This window comes from Rhinolophus sinicus, linkage group LG17, assembly GCF_036562045.2.
Source record: "Rhinolophus sinicus isolate RSC01 linkage group LG17, ASM3656204v1, whole genome shotgun sequence".
Lineage (NCBI taxonomy): Eukaryota > Metazoa > Chordata > Mammalia > Chiroptera > Rhinolophidae > Rhinolophus > Rhinolophus sinicus.
This window is the reverse complement of record NC_133766.1, coordinates 20,379,811-20,403,071: the sequence shown is the minus strand read 5'-3', so window position 1 is coordinate 20,403,071 and position 23,261 is coordinate 20,379,811. Positions and strand designations below refer to the sequence as shown.

The window sequence follows — 23,261 nt, the reverse complement described above, 5'->3', positions numbered from 1 at the left end:
AACTTTAAGCGACATGACATAAAGTGAAACCATTTCTACCATAGGTTAATAGATATAAACAAGAGTTAAGTTCTTATGACATCTCATCAATGTTATAACAAAATGATGTTCAACGAAATGATGTAATTTGAGGACATTTGTAATTTGAGGATTTGTAATATGTATGTATTATATGTGAGTAATTATATCAATGCCACTGAGAGCAGGGATTTTTATTATGGTAGAAAAGAGACACAGATGTGAGATCGATGAGGTGAAGAAAAACCTGTAATTCTGCATTTGTATTAGAAATATCATTATGAACTCATTATCTTTTTAAAAATACATGCTTACTGGCTCTATCTATTGGAAAAAAAACCTAAAACTGATGAAAAGTTTAGTAGCACAGAGCACCCCTAGCTCCCAGATTATGTTTTCTAAATACCATTTTCTCTTAAAAGGAAACAAGATTTCTTGAAGAAATGTCTGATTTGATGTCATCAAAATGGCGGCATGAGGTGATCCTCTGTAAATCTCCCGTGGAATTTACAACTAATTGAACAACTATAACTCCACAAAGGACTCCCTGCACAGCAGACAGGCAAGACGAAGAGGCCCACTACTGAATTCACCTAAAGGTGGGCGAATTGTGTGAGGGGGGAGGAGGGAAAGGAGAAGTGTGGAGACGGAGCCACAGGATGCAGACTAGCTCAGTGCTCCGAGCTCGCTGCATCCCGGAACTACCACACCTGCGGGAGAGAGAAGAACTTGGACTGCTACGGCTCCGTTTCTGGCCCACAGGGCTGAGGGGACAGCATATAACACAGCTGAACCCAACGCTCATGGCAGAGACCTTGGAAAAAAGAATGAGGGAAATGGCTGAAAACGGTGGTTTAAGCCCTCACTGCCGAGCAGAGAACGGAAGCCTTAGGCACTGAGACTAGCTGCCCCCTCCCTACCCTCCCAGCACTCGCCTGGTGCTAGAAGCGGAACAGTGGCGGTATCAGATCAAAAGAAAAGAATATTTGCAGTTCTGAGAACTGTGGTCTGCAGACACAGATTTGCAGCCCAACTGGTTCCAGCAAAGGGCAGGGAGCTGTGGAAACAGGACCGGCTGTGGTGGTGGTCACTGCCATTGCTCTGGGCCACCTCTCACAACTCACCCCACCCCTGGTCCCACCTATCTGGGTGGATCCCTGCAGGAGTAAGCAGAACTCCTAAAACATACGGGCTCCAAATCTGGTGAAAGAAGAGCTTTGGAACTTCAAAAGCTCTCCGCATACCCACACGGACACTGTGCCCTGTAACCCAGGAGAACTATTAACAGAGGAGAAGCCCGTCTCCCAGGGAATCCCCCCATTGTGTGAAAAGCTGGAATAGTGCAGAGAAAACATAGCACTACCGTGTGAGAGAGAAAAAAAGGCTGCAGTCGGAGAGAAAATAAAATATTCTACCAAGTACTGGAAAACAAAAGAAAGACTTCTTCCTATCAACCTGTTGCAGAAGCCACTCCTGTAGACGTCTAGGAAGAGAAATAATAAATCAGTAATTGCCATGAATAACCAAGGCAACAAGACAGCTCAGAAAGGAAGTGAAAAGTCTCTAGAAAAGAAACTTAAAGATATGGAAATATGTGATTTAAATGATAGAGAATTCAAGATTGCAGTTCTGAAAAAACTCAGTGAGATGCAAGAAAACACAGAAAGGCAGTTAAATGAACTCAGAAACACAATCAAAGAACAACATGAGCATTTTATGAAAGAGATTGAAATTTTAAAAAAGAACCAAATAGAATTTCTGGAGATTAAGAACTCAATAGAAGAAATTAAGAATGAAATAACCAGCTTAGGTAGTAGAGTTGACCAGATGGAGGAAAGAATCAGTGACATCGAAGATAGAAACCTGGAAATTACACAGATGGAAGAAGAAAGAGACTTGAGACTTAAAAGAAATGAAAGAACTCTACAAGAACTTTCTGACTCCATCAGAAAGAGCAATATAAAAATAATGGGCATACAAGAAGGAGAAGAAAGAGAGAAGGGAACAGAGAGTATATTCAAACAAATTGTCGATGAGAACTTCCCAAACTTATGGACAGAACTGGATCCTGCAATCCAAGAAGCAAATAGAACACCTAATTACCTCAATCCCAACAGGCCTTCTCCAAGGCACATTGTATTGAAGCTGTCTAAAATCAACGACAAAGAAAGAATCCTCAAGACAGCCAGGGAAAAGAAGACAGAAACCTACAAAGGAAAGCCCATTAGATTATCATCAGATTTTTCAGCAGAAACTCTACAAGCCAGGAGGCAGTGGAACCAAATATTCAAACTATTGAAAGAGAGAAATTGTGAGCCAAGAATAATATATCCAGCAAAGATATCCTTTAGATATGAAGGAGGAATAAAGACCTTTCCAGACATACAGAAACTGAGGGAATTTTCTAATACACGACCTGCACTATAAGAAATACTAATGGAGGCTATTCGACCACCATCAACAGGGACAATTTGTGGCAACCAAAACATAAAAGGGGGGAGAGTAAAGGCCTGAACCGGAATATGGGAATGGAGAAAGGAAGCGTGCTGAAGAAAATGGAATACTCTAAATATCAAACTTTCTTTTACATAAACTTAAGGGTAACCACTCAAAAAAAATCCAGAACTCAAATATGTACTGTAATAAAAGAAGAAACAGAGGGAAACATCATAGAATACCACCACACAGAAATAATAGACAACAACAAAAAGGCAAAGAAACAATGGAGACAGGCTTACCAGAAAACTAAAGATAGAATGACAGGAAATCCTCACATATCAATAATCATCCTAAATGTAAATGGACTGAACTCACAAATAAAAAGGCACAGAGTAGCAGATTGGATCAAAACACTAAACCCAACCATATGCTGTCTCCAAGAGACACATCTCAAATACAAGGACAAGCATAGACTCAAAGAGAAAGGGTGGAAATTGACACTCCAAGCAAATGGTATCCAGAGAAAATCAGATGTAGCCATAATGATATCAGATGAAACAGACTTCAGGGTGAAAGATACAAAGGTGGACATTTCATAATGGTAAAGGGGACTATACAACAAGAAGACACAACAGTCATCAATATTTTTGCCCCCAATCAGGGAGCACCAAAATATACCAAGCAACTACTAACAGAATTAAAGGGAGAAATTGACCAAAACACAATTATACTAGGGGACTTAAATACATCATTGACAGCTATGGATAGATCATCCAAACAGAAAATAAATAACGAAATAGCAGCCCTAAATGACACATTAGATGAAATGGACATAATTGACATATATAGAGCACTTCATCCTAAAACATCAGACTATATATTTTTTTCTAGTGTACATGGAACATTCTCAAGGATACACCATATATTGGGACATAAAATCAGCCGCAGCAAATTCAAGAAGATTGAAATCATACCAAGCATATTCTCTGAGCACAAGGCTTTGAAATTGGATATCAACAGCAAAAAGAAAGCAGGAAAAACCACAAATACATGGAGATTAAACAACATACTTTTAAAGAACGACCGGGTCAAAGAAGAAATTAGAGGAGAGAACAAAAGATACATAGAAACAAATGACAATGAAAATACATCGTACCAAAATTTTTGGGATGCAGCATAAGCAGTTTTAAGAGGGAAATTTATATCATTACAGGCCTATCTCAAGAAACAAGAAAAATCCCAAATAAATCACCTCATGATACACCTTAAAGAACTAGAAAGAGAAGAACAAATGAAACCCAAGGTCAGCAGAAGAAGGAAATAACAAAAATCAGAGCAGAACTAAATGAAATAGAGAACAAAAAGAAAATAGAAAAAATTAATGTGACAAAGAGCTAGTTCTTTGAAAAGATTAACAAAATTGACAAAACCTTGGCTAGACTCACTAAGATAAAAAGAGAAAAGACACTAATTAACAAAATCAGAAATGAAAAAGAGGAAGTTATCACGGACACCACAGAAATACAAAGGATCATCCAAGAATACTATGAAGGACTATATGCCACCAAATTCAATAACCTAGAAGAAATGGACAAGTTCTTAGAAACATATAGCCTTCCTAGGCTGAACCATGAAGAACTGGAAAATCTAAACAGACCCATCACCAGTAACGAAATTGAATCAGTCATCCAAAACCTTCCCAAAAGCAAAAGTCCGGGACCAGATGGCTTCACTAGTGAATTCTACCAAACCTTCAAAGAGGATCTAATACCAATCCTGCTCAAACTCTTCCAAAAAATTGAAGAAGAGACAGTACTCCCTAACTCATTTTATGAGGCCAACATTACCCTGATACCAAAACCTGGTAAGGACAACACAAAAAAGAAAACTACAGACCAATATCTCTGATGAATACAGATGCAAAAATCCTAAACAAAATTCTAGCAAATCAAATAAAACAATGCATTAAAAAGATTATTCATCACGACCAAGTGGGGTTCATCCCTGGGGCAAAAGGATGGTTCAACATTCGCAAATCCATCAATGTGATACATCACATAAACAAAATAAAGGACAAAAATCATATGATTATATCAATTGATGCAGAAGAAGCATTTGACAAGATACAACATCCATTTATGATTAAAACACTTAATAAAATAGGTATAGAAGGAATATACTTTAACATAATAAAGGCCATGTATGACAAACCCTCAGCTAATCTCATAATTAATAGTGAAAAACTGAAGCCCTTTGCTCTACGTTCAGGAACATGACAGGGCTGTCCCCTATCACCTCTGCTTTTCAACATAGTGTTGGAAGTACTCGCCAGAGCAATCAGGCAAGAGAAAGAAATAAAAGGCATCCAAATTGGGAATGAAGAAGTTAAATTGTCACTCTTTGCAGATGACATGATGCTATATATAGAAAACCCTAAAGACTTCACCAAAAACCTGTTAGAAACAATGAATACAGTAAAGTTGCTGGCTACAAAATCAACGTACAAAGTCCATTGCACTCCTATATACTAACAATGAAATCTCAGAAAAAGAAACACAAAAAACAACTCCTTTTGCAATTGCAACAAAAAGAATAAAATACCTAAGAATAAACTTAACCAAGGATGTGAAAGACCTATATGCTGAAAATTACAAGACATTTTTAAAAAGAAATTGTAGAAGACACAAAGAAATGGAAAGACATTCCATGCTCATGGATTGGAAGAATCAACATAGTTAAAATGGCTATATTACCCAAAGCAATATACAGATTTAATGCAATCCCCATCAAAATCCCAATGAAGTTTTTTAAAGAAATAGGACAAAAAAATCATCAGATTTGTTTGGAACCACAAAAGACCCTGAATAGCCAAAGCAATCTTAAAAAAAAAAAAAAAGAAAAAATACTGGAGGTATCACACTCCCTGACTTTGGCTTGTACTACAAGGCTACAATAATCAAAACAGCATGGTATTGGCAGAAAAACAGACACAGACCAATGGAATAGAATTGAGAACCCAGAAATAAAACCACATAAATATGGGCAGATAATTTTTGAAAAAGAAGCAAAAAACATACAATGGAGAAAAGACAGCCTCTTCAATAAATGGTGCTGGGAGAATTGGATAGCCACATGCAAAAGAATGAAACTGGACTGCTATTTGTCACCATGTACCAAAATTAAAGACTTAAGCATAAGACCTGACACAATAAACTGCATAGAAGAAAACATAGGTACTAAACTTGTGGACCTTGGGTTCAAAGAGCATTTTATGAATTTCACTCCAAAGGCAATGGAAGTAAAAGCTAAAATAAACGAATGGGACTATATGAAACTTAAAAGCTTCTGCACAGCAAAAGAAACCATCGACAAAGTAAAGAGGCAACCAAGTGAATGGGAGAAGATTTTTTCAAATAGTGCCTCCGATAAAGGCTAATATCCAAAATATACAAGGAATTCATGAAACTTAACAACGAAAAAACAAACAACCCAATTGAAAAATGGGCAGATGACCTGAAGAGACATTTCTCCAAAGAGGACATACAAATGGCAAACAGACATATGAAAAAATGCTCAACATCACTAATCATCAGAGAAAAGCAAATAAAAGCCACAATGAGATATCACCTCACCCCAGTCAGAATGGCTATCATCAACAAGACAAATAGTAGCAAGTGTTGGAGAGGGTGTGGAGAAAAAGGAACCCTCATACACTGTTGGTAGGAATGCAGACTGGTGGCAGCCATTATGGAAGGCAGTGTGGAGGTTCCTCAAAAAATTACGAATAGAATTACCATATGACCCAGCAATCCCTCTCCTGGGTATCTACCCAAAAAATCTGAAAACATGTATCCATAAAGACACGTGTGCTCCAATGTTCATTGCAGCTTTTTTTACGGTGGCCAAGACATGGAAACAACCAAAATGTCCTTCGATAGATGAATGGATAAAGAAGTTGTGGTATATATACACAATGGAATACTATATAAGAAAAGATGAAATAGGACCATGTCTGACAACATGGATGGATCTTGAGATTATAATGCTAAGTGAAATAAGTCAGACAGAAAAAGCAGAGAACCATATGATTTCACTGACATGTGGTATATAAACCCAAAACAACAAAAGAACAAGAGAAACAAATGAGAAACAAAAACTCATAGACACAGACAATAATTTAGTGGTTACCAGAGGGTAATGGGGGTGGGGGGTGGGGGGTGGGAGATGAGGGTAAGGGGGATCAAATATATGGTGATGGAAGGAGAACTGACTCTGGGTGGTGAACACACAATGGGATTTATAGATGATGTAATACAGAATTGTACACCTGAAATCTATGTAATTTTACTAACAATTTTCACCCCAATAAGTAAATATATATATATTTTTACATATATAAATATATATATATATATATTTACTTATTTACTTATATATATATATTTACTTATTTACTTATATATATGAACTCAACAACAACAAATATATATATTTATATATATAAATATCTGATTCCAGATGGAATGCAGGAAATATATAAGATGAGCTTGGAAAATCCTATCATACCAGAAAGCAAACTAAATATCAAACACTACTAGTTTCATGTCAAAAGGACTCAGGAGCCTACTAGAATAGTTTCTCACTGGCCAGAGACGAGCGAGTTTAAGTACCAGAAAGGATAATAATGGTATGGGACTGACATTCACAACAAATATATTCACAACCGTGAGTTCAGAATGGTACCTCTCTATTGGTCATTGAAGGAAATATCTCATTATTTTTAATTGATAAACAAAAGGAAAAATAAAGCATTTATCCTGCTTTTCATATATGATCTGTATTTCAGGGCTGTCAAAGAGATGAGAAGTGTATCTTTATAAAAGTGTTACAGCTAACAAATAAGAAAGGAATCGTAGAATTAGAATGTTACCATTTGCAGCTCCTAATTATAGTTGCCAGATTTAGCAAATAGAAAAATAGGACCCCAGCTAAATATAAATTTCAGATAAATACAAAAATTGCTTAGTGTAAGTATATTTGGGATGTACTTACACTAAATAATCATTCGTTGCTTATCTGAAATTCAAATGCAACTGGACATCCTGCATTTTATTTGGCAATCTGACAATGAGTTAATAAATCGAGGCAATGATTGCCAGTATTTCAACATAACAACAAAAGAACCAACCAGACATTGTCAAACTCTTGATAGAAATACTTACCAGGACCCATGAAAGAGTCTTGTCAAATTATTGAACCCGAATCAATGAAGCCTGCAGATCTAAGTATCAACTTGCAGGAAACACAGAGAAGCATGTTAAATTATATGCAATCAGCAAAATGCAGACTGTCAGAAACATTTTACAACAAATGATCCAGTCTCATGATTAAAAAGTTGTAAGGGGAAAAATAGTAAAACAGAAGAATTGAAGGGGGGACCTACAAATTAAAGGGGACAAATGTGTGGACCTTTTTTTCATATTATTTCTGACAGAGAGAGAGAGAGAGAAGAGAGAGAGAGAGAGAGAGAGAGAGAGAGAGAGAGAGAGAGCAATGATATTTGGTATTATAAAATTATTTTTATATTTTGGGGGGAGTGAGATGCTATTATGGTTATAAAGTTTTTAGACAGTCCCTCTTTTTAGAGATACATACTGAAATATTTAAAGATAAATGTGATTTGCTTTAAAATAATCAGGGTGGTGGTGAAGTGGGTGGAGTAAAGACAAAGCAAAAATGACCACCTGTTGATCATCGTTGAAACAGGTGAGGCATTCATTATGTTATGTTGATATATGACGTGCAGTATACTGACATGTATGCTTTTGTGGATAAACAATATTACTTATAATGAAGTTTTTAAAATGAGGAGGATCTCAGTTGGTCGATTTGGTGGGATAGCAATATTCTAGGCGCTTTACTCATATTAACTCATTTTAATCTCACAAATACCGAATGAGGTAGGTATTATCGTTATCTGTATTTTACAGGGGAGAAACTGAGGCACAGACAGGTCATGTAAGTTGCCCAAGGTCACCTAGGAGTCAAGAAATCTAACTCCAGGCAGTCTAAACGCGTGGTCTTAACCACCAGTTACAGCAACCCCCTACACTGGCAAAGTTGGTTTTCTGCCTTGGTATCTGGTTGCCACTTGGGATTATGTGGCTCTGTGCAGTCCTGAATCTGGAGCTGTGCTGTTGGCTGTGACTGTCTCGTCACTGGTGGTGTCCTATGCTATGCAGGCCTTCCAGCAGGAGATGGGTGATCTGACTAAATGGGCTTGAGCTCATGTCTAATTATGAGATTCTATGGTTCTAAGTCATCTTCCTCCCCTCTAAAGTGACTGTCCTGAGAGTGTCACGTGGCAGTACCACACCTCCAGTAACTGTGAAGGCAACACGGAGAGAAATTGGTCCCCCAGGATGAGGCTGCACAGCACAAGGGATTCATAGAGCCCGGGATTCCTTGAGAAGGACCCTGTCTCCCTTACCCTGCAGAAGCCTGTCTAGGGATGTCATACCCTCTGTTTTCCAGGTCAGGTACCTGGTTTGAATATTTGAAAAATGTTTTCATCAGTTTCTGCGTATAAGCCTAGCCTAGTTCCCTTCATGAAGAGTTCCACTCCTCAAGGAGATAGACAGCACCTACAGACGCCCTGTTTGCCAACATTACAGTTCCTCCAAGTCAGACCAAACCTTCCCCAAACTGTCATCGCGAGAGCTAGAACTGAACGCCTCCCCATGAAGAATACAACAAAATTTCACTGTACCCCAGGTCTTCCCTTTCATTGAAACACTCCTTGTTTTTGTTTTGTTTTGTGTGTGTGTTGTTTTTGTTTTTGTTTTTTTTTGCCTCAAAAGCCTCTCTGAGTAGAAGGATTCAGAGGTCACAGTCAGAGGAACTGAACAGGTAGCTTCAAAGGACCATATAGCTGAGTTCTGAAGTTTTTACGGGTGCATTGGCTTCGCCAGTTTATTGGAAAGAAAAAAGAGTTCATGTGCAAGGGTGCTTTTTTTTTTTTAGATTGGGGGCAATCTCATAGATGGGCTGACATATATATCCTATTTTTCATAACTCAGAACTATCTCTGGAGCTGCCAAAAGTCAATTCCAGCTCTGTTTGGATAAGATGGAGGTTTCAAAGGAAAGTTTTCGTTGGCAAAATGTACGTCTTGGCTCCAACCATCCAATGATGAAAATACCCAAGACCAAAGGCGAGGCAGGGCTGCTTCCAATTACTGGGGTTGAGCTCGTTGGGAGCAGACCTTATGACACACCTTGGATTGGGAGTAGACAGTGTTTTGATTGGCAAGTCAGGGGAAACAGAAAGAGATCGTTTCTCTGCTATTTGGTGGACTTCCCCAGTTATGGAAAGGTAATTCAAGTCTTTGGTAATTTTGGAAGTCTTCCTACTGGAATATTCCCATTGGTTTTTGGTATTTGACTTATTCTGGAGCACTGAGAGTAGTCTGGAAGGAGTGAAGTCTAAGTGACCTGGGGGCTTGAGAGGAATTCTCGGGCAAGTGGCATTGGCAGAAGTGTTTCCTGAGACTTGCCCAAATGTCTCAGAAGCAGGCTCTGGCTTTTCATGTGAATTGAACTCATTACCAACAAAAGAAGAGCAGCCTGGGCTGCTGGCAAAGAGCAAGTCAGAAATCTCTTCCAGGCCAAGGACAAAAGTAAAGTCATAGAAAGTGAACTCAGATGTAGGGAGGGTGGGGGAAGAACAATATTTCTCCCTTTTTGGATGGCAAACTGTGATAAGAAAAACAACTATTTTGAGTTACTGCCTAGGCATTTTACAGTATGACAACCCTGCTCATATGCAGAGTCTGGACATTTAGATAAGGATCTGAGCTTAGGATTCCTGCACCAAGTTTCCCCTTTGCTTTGCCCAGGGCACCTTTAAAAATAACTACTTAAAGTTAAGCCCACGCAAAGTTACTGACCTCCACCCCAACCACCTGTGAGCAATAGGTGCTTGCTACCCTGCTGTCTATCACCTGGTCACTGGTGACCTGGGATGGAGGACTGCCCTTCCCCCAGCTCATTGCACAGCCCTCACTGCTGTATTTCTGGGATCTGTGAGTAAAAACCTTGTGACTTCCTTTGTGTGAGCATATTGGAACTGCACCGTCAATGAAAATGACCCTGGGGTGTTTACTTCTCCAAAGTGGGAGCTCAGATGCTGAGGGAGCGAGCTACCTGCTGACTGTGTGGGTGGGTGCCTTGTGTGTCCTCCTCCAGTGGATCATAACCTGCATATTATTAATTTAACACCCCAGCGCCGGCGTCTCAACACACAAGCCCATAACATTTTTTTTGCTTTGCTGATAATCTCCAGTCACTGATAAGGAAGCTGATGTGTTCTGTCCAGGCCACTCATTTCGTGAAGGTCAAAGAGGGCAGGCCTTGACACCACTCTGCCCTCCCTTCTGAACTTACTGAGCTATTTTAATGGAGAGATGATGAGAAAGCATCAACTAAGATAAATAATTCCCATTTTTAAAAATTTTGTTTCTTTTTCTAATTTTCAAACAGTTGCATGCAGCTCAACAGTTGCATATGGCCCACCCCCACCCAGGCTTCCTCTCTTTCCAAAGTCACAGACCTCTCACACTGGTCTAGACACGAGGGCCTTCTAATGACCCTAGAGAGTACTCAACCATCTCGGCTGTGGAGGAGGGATGCAATACGTTAGTGCTTTGAAGCTCCCTTTCCCATTGGGTGAAAGTATACCAAGTGAACAAATGAACAGTCATCTTTAATAAAATCTAAGATATACCTTTGGTTGACACAGTATGTATTAAGAACACAATTCCTCTGGTGTCCAGAGGAAAATGGAAAATGTCCAGGTGAGTTGTCCCGAGCATTTTCACATGGGTCATGAATGGCTTGGTTATCAGTTGGATTACGTTTCCCAGCCCTGTCCTCAGAGCAGTGGCCACTTAATCAACCTTCCCAATGAAGATCTCATCACAGCCTCTGCCAGCTGGATGAGAAAATAGAAGGGGCCTTCTGTCTGCCCTTCCCCAGAGACCAGACTTCCATGCAGAGGGAGGTGTGGGAGGACAGAGAATCACCAATGCAGAGTTTCTGGAATCCATCTTACCATGACAGCTCCACCCACGACACTCCCTCCCTCACCTACCTTCCCTGGGCAGCCTCAGGCTTTCTGCAGCAGGAGGGGAAAAGTGTCTGCAAAGGATCAAACACTAGCACAGCTGAGCAACTTCAAATTTAATTTCCTGAAAGGACCCAAGAAGCAGCAGCCTTGTGGGGACAGAGCACTCCTCTGGAGAAATATCCCGAAAGGCTGTGGTCCTTTGGGCATGAGGGAGAGAGGACAGCAGGTCCGGCTCTTCTCAGCACCAGTGTGAAGAGCCCACCTAGCCCAACAGCAGTGTCCACTCCTTCCTCCCCGTCTCCTCCCCGGACAAGGGCTCAGAAGCCAAAGGGATCTTCCGTGCTCTTTACTTTCCTCCTTACTCTTCTCTGGGTTTCAGCTGCCTGAACTGGTTGAACATACTTGATTGGGACTGGCTCACTCCCAGTTGGGGGGCTCAGAGAGGTGGATTTCTACATCTGGAATGTCCCTGCCCTTCCATTGTGCCAAAGCAGGCTCTTCCCCGTTTGAAGATCTAGCTCTATGCCATGTCCTTCGAGAGTTCGGATCCCCCTTTAACATCTTCATCCATATTAGTGTTCAATTTGTTATAAAAAGTCAGAGCCCCGGGTGGCCTTGGAGATTATCCGACTGTCTCATGTTCCGTTGGGGAAGCTGAAGCCCAGAGAGGGGAAGGGACTTGTACAATCATGTAATGAGGGGTGGCAGAGCCCTGCTTACAACTCAGGGTTTGTACCTCTGGGTTCAGGACGCTTTTCCCCCTGTGAATTTGTCTTGCTGCCCTTCTCATGCATTTGACCCAACTGTCCCATTAATCTGTAAACTCTCAGAGGGCAGTGACCAGTGACCTGTCTTTCTCCTTTTAGAGACTTCACCATGACTGCCGCAGCCCGTACCTCACACTTGGGGCACATTACATATTTTTAGAAGTTCTCTCCATTATTCCATTCCTCATAAAGATACTTCCCAGCAGCAGCAGCAGCAGACATATAATTGATCCCCTTTAACAGATAATGAAATTTTGATGCAGAGAATTCAATGCCTTGTCCAAGGACACCTAGAAATGTTGGCTCACGTGGGAAAACAGAAAAGCCTGGCACAAAATAGCAAGGCAGACAGTGAACATGACCGCTGCCTACCAAAACGTGCCGCTAAGGGAGCCCTGCGCTCGGAGAAGATGATGGGCTTCTCATGGATCAGTGCACTGTCCGATATTTCCCTGCGGTTCTCCGCTCGCTGGAGGCTTGTTTCTGTTGTATTGCGCTTTAAAAATGGCAATGCTCAGAGGCATGGCTGGGCCGGGAAGAGGGGGCTTGCCGTCAGCCTCCTGATTATTTAAGCAAACTCTAATTCTTCCCTCCCAGTGCCCCTACTCTCACCCCCCATAATGCTTGCCTTGTGCAAATTTCCTGTGGGCTCCTAAGGGAATGCTGTGATCCCAGACAGCAGGCCCTTTCTCTCTCCCCGCCCCATTTGTACTGGGGGAAGTGTAGGCACATCATTTGCATTTATCATGGAGAATATACCGCCTTGTCTGTAGCCCTTAGTCTGACTGAATTGCTTTTCTGCTTCATGAGACACACAGCGCGGCAGCCCAGCACTCCCCTCTCCTACTCACTTCACCAGTGTCGGGCTGTAACCCACTTTGCTCTGCTTCGCATCTATCATATTGATCGTATAAGAAATAGATCATAAGCAGAATGAAATTACCGAATGCAATGATCTGGGGCATCCTATGGACCAGATCAATCTTGGGGCAGCCAGGAAAAAAAAAAAAAATCCCTCGCTGTGACGTTTTCCAAAGTTGATTTTCATTGCAAATAGAAATTTCCATCAGCTGAGGCACCCTGGAGGGGAATGTCTGCTGTGCTGACAAGGTGTGCACGTGCGTGTATGTGTGTGTGTATGTGTGTATGTGTTTGAGAAAATGGGAAAGAGAGAAAAGAAGGGGGAGAGAGAGAGAGAAGCTTGATAAGCTTTATAAGGCTTGTTCATTAGGAAGGAGATTTCCTTAGCTAGAACTCATTTGAGATGGGTGTTTGAAGCTCTAGGTATAACAATATCCATTTTCTCGTACCTATCTCAGAATCTCCAAATCGTTTGTGTGTGTGTGTGTGTGTGTGTGTGTGTGAGAGAGAGAGAGAGAGAGAGACTGTTGGGGAGGGGGGTGGGTATGGAAATTGGTGAGATTCACACTTGTTCAGAAGACCCATCAAGGACCCTTTTTCAGCTCCTGTGAATGCCTGGGCCAGAGCAGCCTGTCTTTGTCACCCGGGTCACAGTCAGAATTTGCAGTGTCAGTGGGAGGCTGGTGTTTTAACATTGCAGTTTGTACGTGCTGTGAGTGGGTTGTTTATAAACTGCTCCTTGAAAACATAAGCTTGAAGCCCCCACCCCCCCACCTCCGACCTGCAGCTCCAGACATGACCTCTGCCTTAATAAGAACTTTCTCCCTGTCTGGAGACAAGGCTGAGAAGTTCAGTGGAGACTGGAAACCCAAGTGAACAAGGTCCCTGGCACCCTGCCACCACTTCAGGCTGAAGCAGAAACCCACAGTGGGAATGTGGTCCGCGGCCCCGGTCATCCCCTTCCCACTGTGAAATCCATCCCCAGACACTGAGACGCGGTGCTATTGGCTTTGGCAACATTCGTCATGCCAATAAACTCACTGCAACTGAAGAAACCAGAAGGGAGAAGGAGAGCAGGGCCCAGAAGGCGGCTGGAGGGAGAGAGGGAGGGTGTGTAAAGAACATCAGGGAAGACGAGCTGCCCTAAACTCTCCAGTGAGCTTAAAGGGGGAGACGTCATGGATGCCAAGTAGCTGAGTTCATGGAGAAGAGAAGGCACAGGCATGAACAGACGCCCTCCCTCTCCCCAGAGCCATCTCTGTCTGCTCCCTGCCTCTGCTGAGGCTTCTGTACTCATGGAAATACCTCTGGAAACCTTCCCATGGGGTAAATGGCCAAGGAAATGCCTCTGTGTGTGCGTGTGTGTGTGTATGTGCACATTCGTGCACACACACACACATGCACACACACACACACACACACACCTAACTATCAATGAGACATGAGAAGATGAAACAGAAAAACACAACATAATATTCCCACCCGAATTGTGGGGAAATGTACCAGCCACTCAGAACATGCTTAAGCCAAAGGAGACCCAGGCTAGTTTGAAGAGCTGAGCCCCTGGGTAGAGCCAGGCTCCTGCTGGCACCACCCACCCCCATCCCAAGGCTGCTCTGGTGCTCCATTCTGTCCTGGGTATAGCCCCTCGATTTTCATAGTTTTCTAGAGTTAAAAATGCTCCTAAGAATTCATCCAGGCTAGCTCAGCATTGTTTTCCCTGGAGACACAATTGCCTCTCCTAATCGTGAAGACCCCGAGATACGGTGAAAACTGTGTTTCACAGTCATTGTCATCAGGGAAGTCCCCTCATTAGCTGATACTGTAGCCTTGGTTGTTTATCCCCACTCTGCCATGATTGGGCACAACTGTGCAGCGCCAGTCAGCACCTTGCAAGCACTCACTGAGGGGAACTGCCAGACTGCTCTCTGGCATCTCTGGGGGAAAGAGCTCCTACTTCTGCAACCTCTTCCTCAGCCTGTCGTTTTGAAGAGTGTCTTTACTTCCTAGCAGTCCTGTGCTATTCTTCCGGTGCCTTTCTTGCTTCTTGCTTGAGACATTCTTCCATTGGTCAGTGGACAGCTGGCCTGTGTGTTCTCTAAGCTTATTGTATTTCCCCACCTACCTTCCTTTTATAGACATATATGATCTATCTGCCTGTCTATCTATCTATCTATCTATCTATCTATCTATCTATCTATCTATCTATCTATCTATCTATCTATCATCTATCTACCTATCTATATAAATACATATGGATATCTACTAAGTCAGGAGCGGGGAGGGGACCATTAGAGGAAATTGATACTGATTTTAAGTCAGCCAAAGTGAAGTCAGGGTGAAAGCTAGTGACAGAAATAGAGACTACTCAGAGCGATGACTGCAGCACCACGTCACCCAAGGATGTAGAATGGAAGTTCAAAGACCCTTATGAATTTTTGAAAGCTGGGTTGGATTTGCTTGGATCAGATTTTTAGAAGAGGGTACTACCATAGCTAAGAATCATAATTTGAATTTAGGAAAGGACTGTTTACTTTTCAAAGAGAACTTATTTTATCATTACAGATTATTCTGCTGATTCCCAATCAAAGGTCTAATTCCTGTTGCTGCTTGTCACGGGGCTGGTCAAAGGGGGGATTTCTCAGCACAACTCCCATCCTGGCTACTGACAAGCATGGAAAAGCAAAACTCTCTTGGCCAAGGGTGGTTCCTGGATATGTGTTTTCAAATGGCATCTTGTTACTGAGGGAGGGAAGCATCCTGTATGGGACTTTGGGGGGAGTCAGATAACATGTGTCATGTGTAAGAAGGCAACTGTGGCGTTTGCTGGGTTTGAGCCAACTGAGGAACCATGTGGACTCAGAGACTAAGAGGAGGAAGGGGTTCAGGAATGTTCCCCAGTGACTCCACGGGAACATTTTTTTTAATCAGCTGGGGGTTAATTCAAGACAAAAGGCTGGTGCTGTGAGCATGGGATTTCTGCTCTGTCCTGGGCTTGATGGATCCATTCCCTTAATGAAATGCACACAGTTTATTTTACCAACTCTAATTACGTGAAGAATGAGTGTCAGGTTTCTTTATCCTCCTGCCGGCCCTGAATCCAGGCCAATCTCACAAGCCTTTCGTGCACTGAGGCTAATGGAGCTTTCATTCCAATGAGTGGAAAACCAACCCACGTTTGTAGAGAGAATATTAAAAGAAGAAGAAAGAGAAAGAGAAGGAGAAGGAGAAGAAGAAATAAATACTTGATGTGAGTCTAGGGTATGAAAAATTTCACAAGATAAATTAAAGTGTTTTCTGGCTGAATGGAGAAACCAGGGCAGGATGGTGGAGATAATTTTCCCAGGACTCAAAATGATTTATCTTATCTCTGTGTTCTTTAGACAAGAGGTTCCATTTATTTAGTCATTTATTTTATTAGTTTTGTGAAGATATCTCCCCCGCCCCCACCACCAACACAAAGACACCACATTTGGCACAGGGAGCATAAGATTGGAAAGGAGAGAAGGATCCAACCTGCCATTCATATAGTCATTGATTCATTTCTTTAAGACTTGTGCCAGGCACCGGACCACGGGCTGGAGAGACAGTAGTGCTCCAATGCAAATGGTTCTTGTCCCCGAAAAACTAGTTTTTCATAAATAACCAATATCTTCTATGATAATAGCTATGAGGTCAGAACCCTCTCTGCCACCCACATACCCCAATAGTGGGCTTTGAGGAGACTTCAAGAGATCATGTAGTCCAGTAGTTCTCAAAAAGGGTGATTTTGCTCCCAGGGGACATTTAACAATGTCTGGAGATATTTTTGGTTGTCACCCTGGGGGAGGGGGTGCTACTGGCATCTAGTGGGTAAGGCCAGGGGGGCTGCTAAACATCCTACCATGTACAGGACAAGTCACCAAAACACAGAAGCAGCCAGCTCCAAATGTCAGTAGTGCCACTGTCGACAAACTGTCCTGGTCTCTCCTCTTGCCTCAAGCCAGTCCTGTGCTTAAATCACGCTGAAAGCCGACCTATGTACTTCTCTCAGCCCTCCCTGTTTTATGTGGGGCTGGTCTCTGCTCAGACACTGCTACACGGACCTGGCAGAGGGAATTTTTCTCTGCTTTGCTCTTATAACTGGAGACAGAACTGTATTTTAAAAGTAGCATTAAAGAATAAAATTATTTATTGTGAGGGGGTAGAAAAATTTTTAGAAGAGCCACTCAAATTCGGAGTGGAGCAGATGAAAAATATGACCCTGCCGGGGTGCCTCACAGTCCTTTTATGTGGGACTTGCAACCACACACGGAACTCCTCATGTGTCGAGTTCTTGGCACTGGAAATAATTTGGGACTAGGTTGAGTCCTTAAATAGTTTCCCTTTTGCATGCCCCAACCATCATCCTGCATGTTTGTAAAAAGACTGCCAAGGCTTTTTCTTCGGATCTTCATGTAACTGTATGTTATGTACCATGGAGTTATTTTTGAGCAATTAAGGCTCCCTGTGCCAGATTTCCTCATCATCTACCAAAGGCCTACGGAGGGGCCTTGTGTCTGGCTTTCCCAGAGAAGCAGATGGCACTTTGGGTCCTGGCAGGAGACAGGTGTGAAGTTTCAGGGGCTGGAGGGCTTGTCTGGCATACTATGCAAATTTGGCTCCATTTTGCATGCCTCCTAGGAGCTACAACCAAATGGAGCCTGCTCAGTGTGTGTGTGTGTGTGTGTGTGTGTGTGTGTGTGTGTGTGAGAGAGAGATTGATTGTGATGGAGGTCTGTGTATATGTGTATTGGGGTGACCAAGACCAACTACGCACTTTGCAGATGAAAATAAAGCAATTCTTTGGTAGTAAGGAAAACTGTCACTTTATCCTGGTCTAAATTGCACAAAAAAGAGATGAATGATCCCTCAGGGTAAGCTCTCTGGGAGGACAGTATGTAATGCTCCCTTTACCTTGATTAGCCTCTGAGTCTGCTCCCCGGGCTGCACTGGCCAGAGGTTTGTTACCTCCTGACATGCAGGGACGCAGGCTCTTACTTGTAGGATGCTGACATTTCCCAATGAGCAGCTTAGCTGCTGAAAGTCGTGGAAGAGGCTCAGCTGAGCAGGGCTGATGAACTCTTCTTGTGCATATACCATAGGTTACCCATAATTGTAATTAGTGATTTGTGTTAATTGGCTTATTCTGGATGGTACGTACTGTATTCCCCTTCCGTGAGGGCACTGTGTAAAGGTGACCACATGCCGAATGTTTTTTAAGAACAGCTCCAGTTTTAAATTTTTTGTTCCTTATATTTTCCAAAATACACTCATACTTGTCAAACCATATGTCCAATTTTTTATGTTTAAATAAATATCTTTCTTGTAACTCTCAGATTATTTACTTTGCCATGGAAACATGCTCTAGTCCCTGATAACCCAGAATCCAGAACAACAAAGCCTTACTCCTACTGACTTCACAGTTTCAGCCCCAGCTCCACCCAAGTTTACTAATGCGGAGATTTCAGGCTGGAGGAGAATATGAATGTAATGAGCTAGGTAATAATCACTGCACTCCTTTCTCTTCAAAGAGGAGGATTGGCCACCGCACCACCCATCTTGTCTTTAACCATTAGCGTTTGCTTGTTTCCACTTAAATGCTCTTACATGTGTTACTAGTGGCCCCCAACTAGCTAACGCATATTACCATTTGGACTGGACAAAGGAACCGGGCATAGCTCAGTGCAAACCCATCCCCATGGTTTGGTCAGTACCATAATTTGCCATGAAAATGACTGCATGTTAGTAATTCATTTTCTTTTGGGGCTTTCAGAGAAGATGGAGAATATGTGTCACAAAGGACAGGAGACGTGCCATGTTTGCTTGACCTAATTCACATGGGGAGCTGCTGTTAGGCTGAAGGCTCTACACAGACAAGCCTATTGGTCCCCTCACCCAGGGCTGAGAGAGCCGTGTCAGTGCTCACCTGGGGTTCACCTGCTCAACGTCTACTTGAGTACTTGGCATTGAAGATCCCCAAAGATATCTGCACACAGACCGAGTTCCAGGCACCCACATAGATCACAGAGGTGGCAAAGGTCTTCCCTGTCTTGGAGGGGACAGGTACACAAGTGAGTAATTGCAAAACAATATAATAAGTGCAATGGTCAAGGTGTGTCTCAAGGGCACAAAGGAGGAACAGAGAACATATGTTTGGTGTCTGAACCTGAAACACATACGTTGCTTGTTCACAAATGGACAGCACTGATATGCAGTCAGGATGAGGAAGAGTATGTTGGCAGCATGAAAAGAGTTCATCTGCAGAAGAGTTAAGTGGGAGCTGAAGGGCACTGAGTGCTGAGCGACTGAGTCAGGCAGCAGCAATGAAGAGGCTGAGCCCCGGCTGTGAAAGCAAGGGCTTGAGTTCGACCATGTCCCAGCTGTCAGCCTTGCACAGCCCTTTATATTTCCAGAACTTCAGGCACTACTTTTGTACCATGTGGACAATAATACCCACTCGACTGCGTTGATGTGGGGGTCAATTTAGGGTATGGTTGTAAATATAGCCTGAAATCTCTAAAGTGGTACACACATGGTAGGTATTATTTTTGTATTGTGGGAAGGGAAGGCAGAAAATACAGCTATGAACTTTAAGACAGGTAGGTTCTGCAGAGTGAGGAATGGCAGGTTCCATTGGGAGGAGTTAGTGATTAATGCAGAATGAAATTTCACGGACGTAATGAACTTGTGGACAGCACCACACATACACATCAGCCTCACCTCGGTCTGGAGTGCTCAGAGTTTCCATGCTATAAAGTTGGCTGTTGACAGTTTAAAAAATGGCTGCCCAGCTTTGAGATTGAGTAGCCGTTGAAAAGTAAAGTATCATTTGATTTTTGCTGTCAGAAAGAGTTAGACCAGGAGAAATTTTCTGTAAAAACACATGTGCAGTTTGGGGACAGTTTGTCATCATTGTGGCTTCAGGTTTTTACATGTTTTGCTTGTGCCATATTGATGTATAAATGCGAAGTTTGTTCTGACATTCCGGACACAGACAGGCATAATTGTGCATCCTACTCTTCATTAAACTTATTTTCTGATGGAGTTGAGAGCTTCTTGCTATTGATTTAAATGTGTTCTGATGCTATTCATAACAGTGAGTGAAGATACATTCAAGAGTGTTACCTCCTCCTAAGGTTCACGTTTCCCTAGAAGGATGTCTCTGAGTGAAGCAGGTTGCCTGTGGGGGCTGTTGCCAGGCAGAGGAGCCCAGCATCCAAGCAGAACCAGGTGGCAGGCAGCCCCAGGAGACTGGAGCCAGAGTGGGGAGAAGAGCCTGAATTGCATGCAAGAAAAGAAGCAAATTGAGGGGTTGTGGGCACCTTAAATCCACAGTGGGAAATGAACCAGGAGGTTAAAAGGTGGAACGATTCACTTCAAATTTAGGTGCAGAGTGCGAATTGTGTAAAGGAAAATCGATCTAAGGGGGCTAAGTATCAGTGCTGTGAGAAATACAAGAAGCATGGAGGCTTGCTGTTTTTTGGAGTTTCTGCATGTGTCAGGGTGGCCCCGACACTTGGGATACAGATACAGGTGGATATCCAGTTCTAGAGTGTTTGAAACTACTCCGTTAGATGTGTATTCCTTTCACTCAGCATTCATCCCAACACATTTCTTGAGCATCTATTATGTGGACGGCATTATCCTAGACATTTGGAATACATTGGTGCTGACAAAGCTCAAAAATCCTTGCTTTCATACAATTTCCATTCTAGTTATGAGATAAAGGAAACTAAACAATAAACGTAATAAACAGTGAAAGTATGCAGGATGTTATAAAATGACAAGTGCTATGGAAAAAAATAGTACAGGGGAAAGGTGGTTTGGGAGACCAGGGGTTTGGGGAGTGGTGCAGGGGCAGGTAGAATCTATATTAGGATGCTTAGGGAAGGGGGAAAGCTCTTTGAAAGGTGGTGTTTGAGCAAAGACTTGATGTAGTAAGAGAGTAAACCAATATTCTTGGGGAAATATTATTCTAGTTAAAAGGAATATCCAGGGCAAAGACTAAAATGGGAGATACAGCAAAGAGACCATTTTGGCCTAAAGGGAGTCAGTGGGCAACTAAGGGGACAATCAGTAAGAAATAAGGTCAGAGAGGTGGGGGTGGGGTGGGGTGGGTGGAAGTAAGTTGTGAAGGGCTTGTAGGGACTTCAGCTTTTACTTTGAGGTTAAGCGCTGACCAGTTGGAGCATCCCTTCTTAAGTACAAATGCCCCTACGACAAAAACATACATTGGGTGACTAATAGCTAATTATAAAAACATTTGTCAGAAGACATATATCTTTGTTGATAGGATGGAACCAGAATATCCGGGGCTTCTGCTTGTGCTAAAATGATGAAAAGAGCGTAGAAAGGCAACCCTGGGATAGCTAAACCCATATTCATCTAGCTCACCTGCATTCATATCTCTGGAGTAAATGTGTTGAAGCCTTATTTAAATTTCTTCTCATTATAGATTTGCATATGGAGGCTCCTCGATTGATGGAATGTTACATGAGTTGTCCTCTTGCAGCCATTCCCTTCTTTCTCTCCTCTGTCTTTCAGGTAGAGTAGCCACGGGCGCACTCTGGGAGGAGAGAGGAAGGAGGAGGGAGCACCCGAGGAGGGAACTGGCATCCAGACTCTGCCGGTTCCAGGAATGGAGCAGGTCACCACCACCTGTGTCTTCTTCCACTGGAGATGATCTGTTTCTACACAGCAGGAGGGAAGAGACAAAGACACATAAAGGCCTTTGGTCTGCTGCTTGCTTTCAAGTTGTGTTTGGTAGCCTGTCAGAAAATGATTTCCTATAAGGGTTGGTCCAGGAGGACAGACAGTCAGCTTGGGTTGAGAGATCTGGCAGCCTGGAGGGAGGTGGCAATTAAATTCCCAAATGTTACTGGCTAGGCTACTCATTCTTGACTCAAGTCTGGGGAAATATTTTTCTTTTCAAAGCATGCGTTGGAAGCCTCTTGCTTTGTTTATCTAATGTCGTTTTAAAGGCAGTAATGCCAGTTTCCTGGGAAATCACCTTGTCCATCTCTCTGTGACCAGGTAGAACTGACTCCCTACCAGGCTGGGGAGTGAGAGCTGAGTGTGTGTGCATGTATGTGTGTTGCAGTCATCTACAAAACTTCCACAGGCTCCCTCACTAAGAAGCCTTTCCTATGTGCAAACAAATTTTCTCTTGATTATAACTCCTAATAAGCATAGTTTCTATTGAAATAAATGCAAAGCAGTAGCTTCAACCTTCCTTCAGAGGATCCTGGTTTCATTATATGGAGTTGAGATAGACAACAGTCTACACACTGTTATTTGAGACACCCTTGACCTCGTGTATTTCCTCTGTCACCTATTACGGTGCCCCAAATAGCATCACAAGCAATTCATTTCTTTGCTCATTGAAGCCTCATTAAGAGACAGGCTATTAAAATGTAAATATCTCAGAGACAGAGAGCTTCAGGTAGTGCTTCAAAAAAAAAAAAAAAAAAAAAAAATCAAAGCTCTGTTATGACAGCTAGTTGAGGTTGACAAGACCATTTAGGGAGGAAGGCTCTGAAATGCTAGACCTGGATTTGAATCTTACTCTGCAACTTAAGAGCTGTGTTATCTGGGCAACGTGTTTAACATCTCTGTTTTCTCTTCTGAAAAAGAGGGGGTTGTGATAATACCAGTCTCCAGTGTTGCTGGAAGAGTAAATGAGAAAATGAGTATGAAACATTCTATACAATGCTCGGAACATAACAAATATCAACAAATGAGTGTTATTATGGTGAAGTGCTTTGGGATGGATCTAGGATGACGGGGGCAGGATTACTGGGAACAGTACAAAAGCTGGCAAGGGAGAAAAGCCCTCCAAACCCTTTATTCCTCTTCCGTGGCTGGCCTTACCCAAGACCCCCCTCAGGAAGCTGTATGCAAAAACATTAACAAGCAGAGAAAGAGGTATGTCAGGTTGTGTTTTCTATAAGCCCCTCAACTACTTTCCTACTGATGACTTTCCTTTTTTCCTTTCTCCCTATTTTATCATGAATTTCTTTACCTACTACC

General features: G+C 42.4%; 1 long non-coding RNA gene across 2 annotated transcripts in view; it reads left to right on the top strand.

Annotated features, from left to right (window-relative positions):
• The window catches only part of LOC141569384 (uncharacterized), a 37,918-nt gene extending 15,454 nt beyond the window's left edge, over window positions 1-22,464 (top strand). The window contains exons 4-5 of one of the 2 annotated variants that reach the window (XR_012492980.1): window positions 441-617; window positions 21,777-22,464. This is a non-coding gene — a long non-coding RNA (uncharacterized LOC141569384). The remainder of the gene's footprint in view (window positions 1-440; window positions 618-21,776) is intronic. The other variant, XR_012492981.1, reaches the window with a different exon arrangement.
• Window positions 22,465-23,261: the final 797 nt, after the last annotated feature.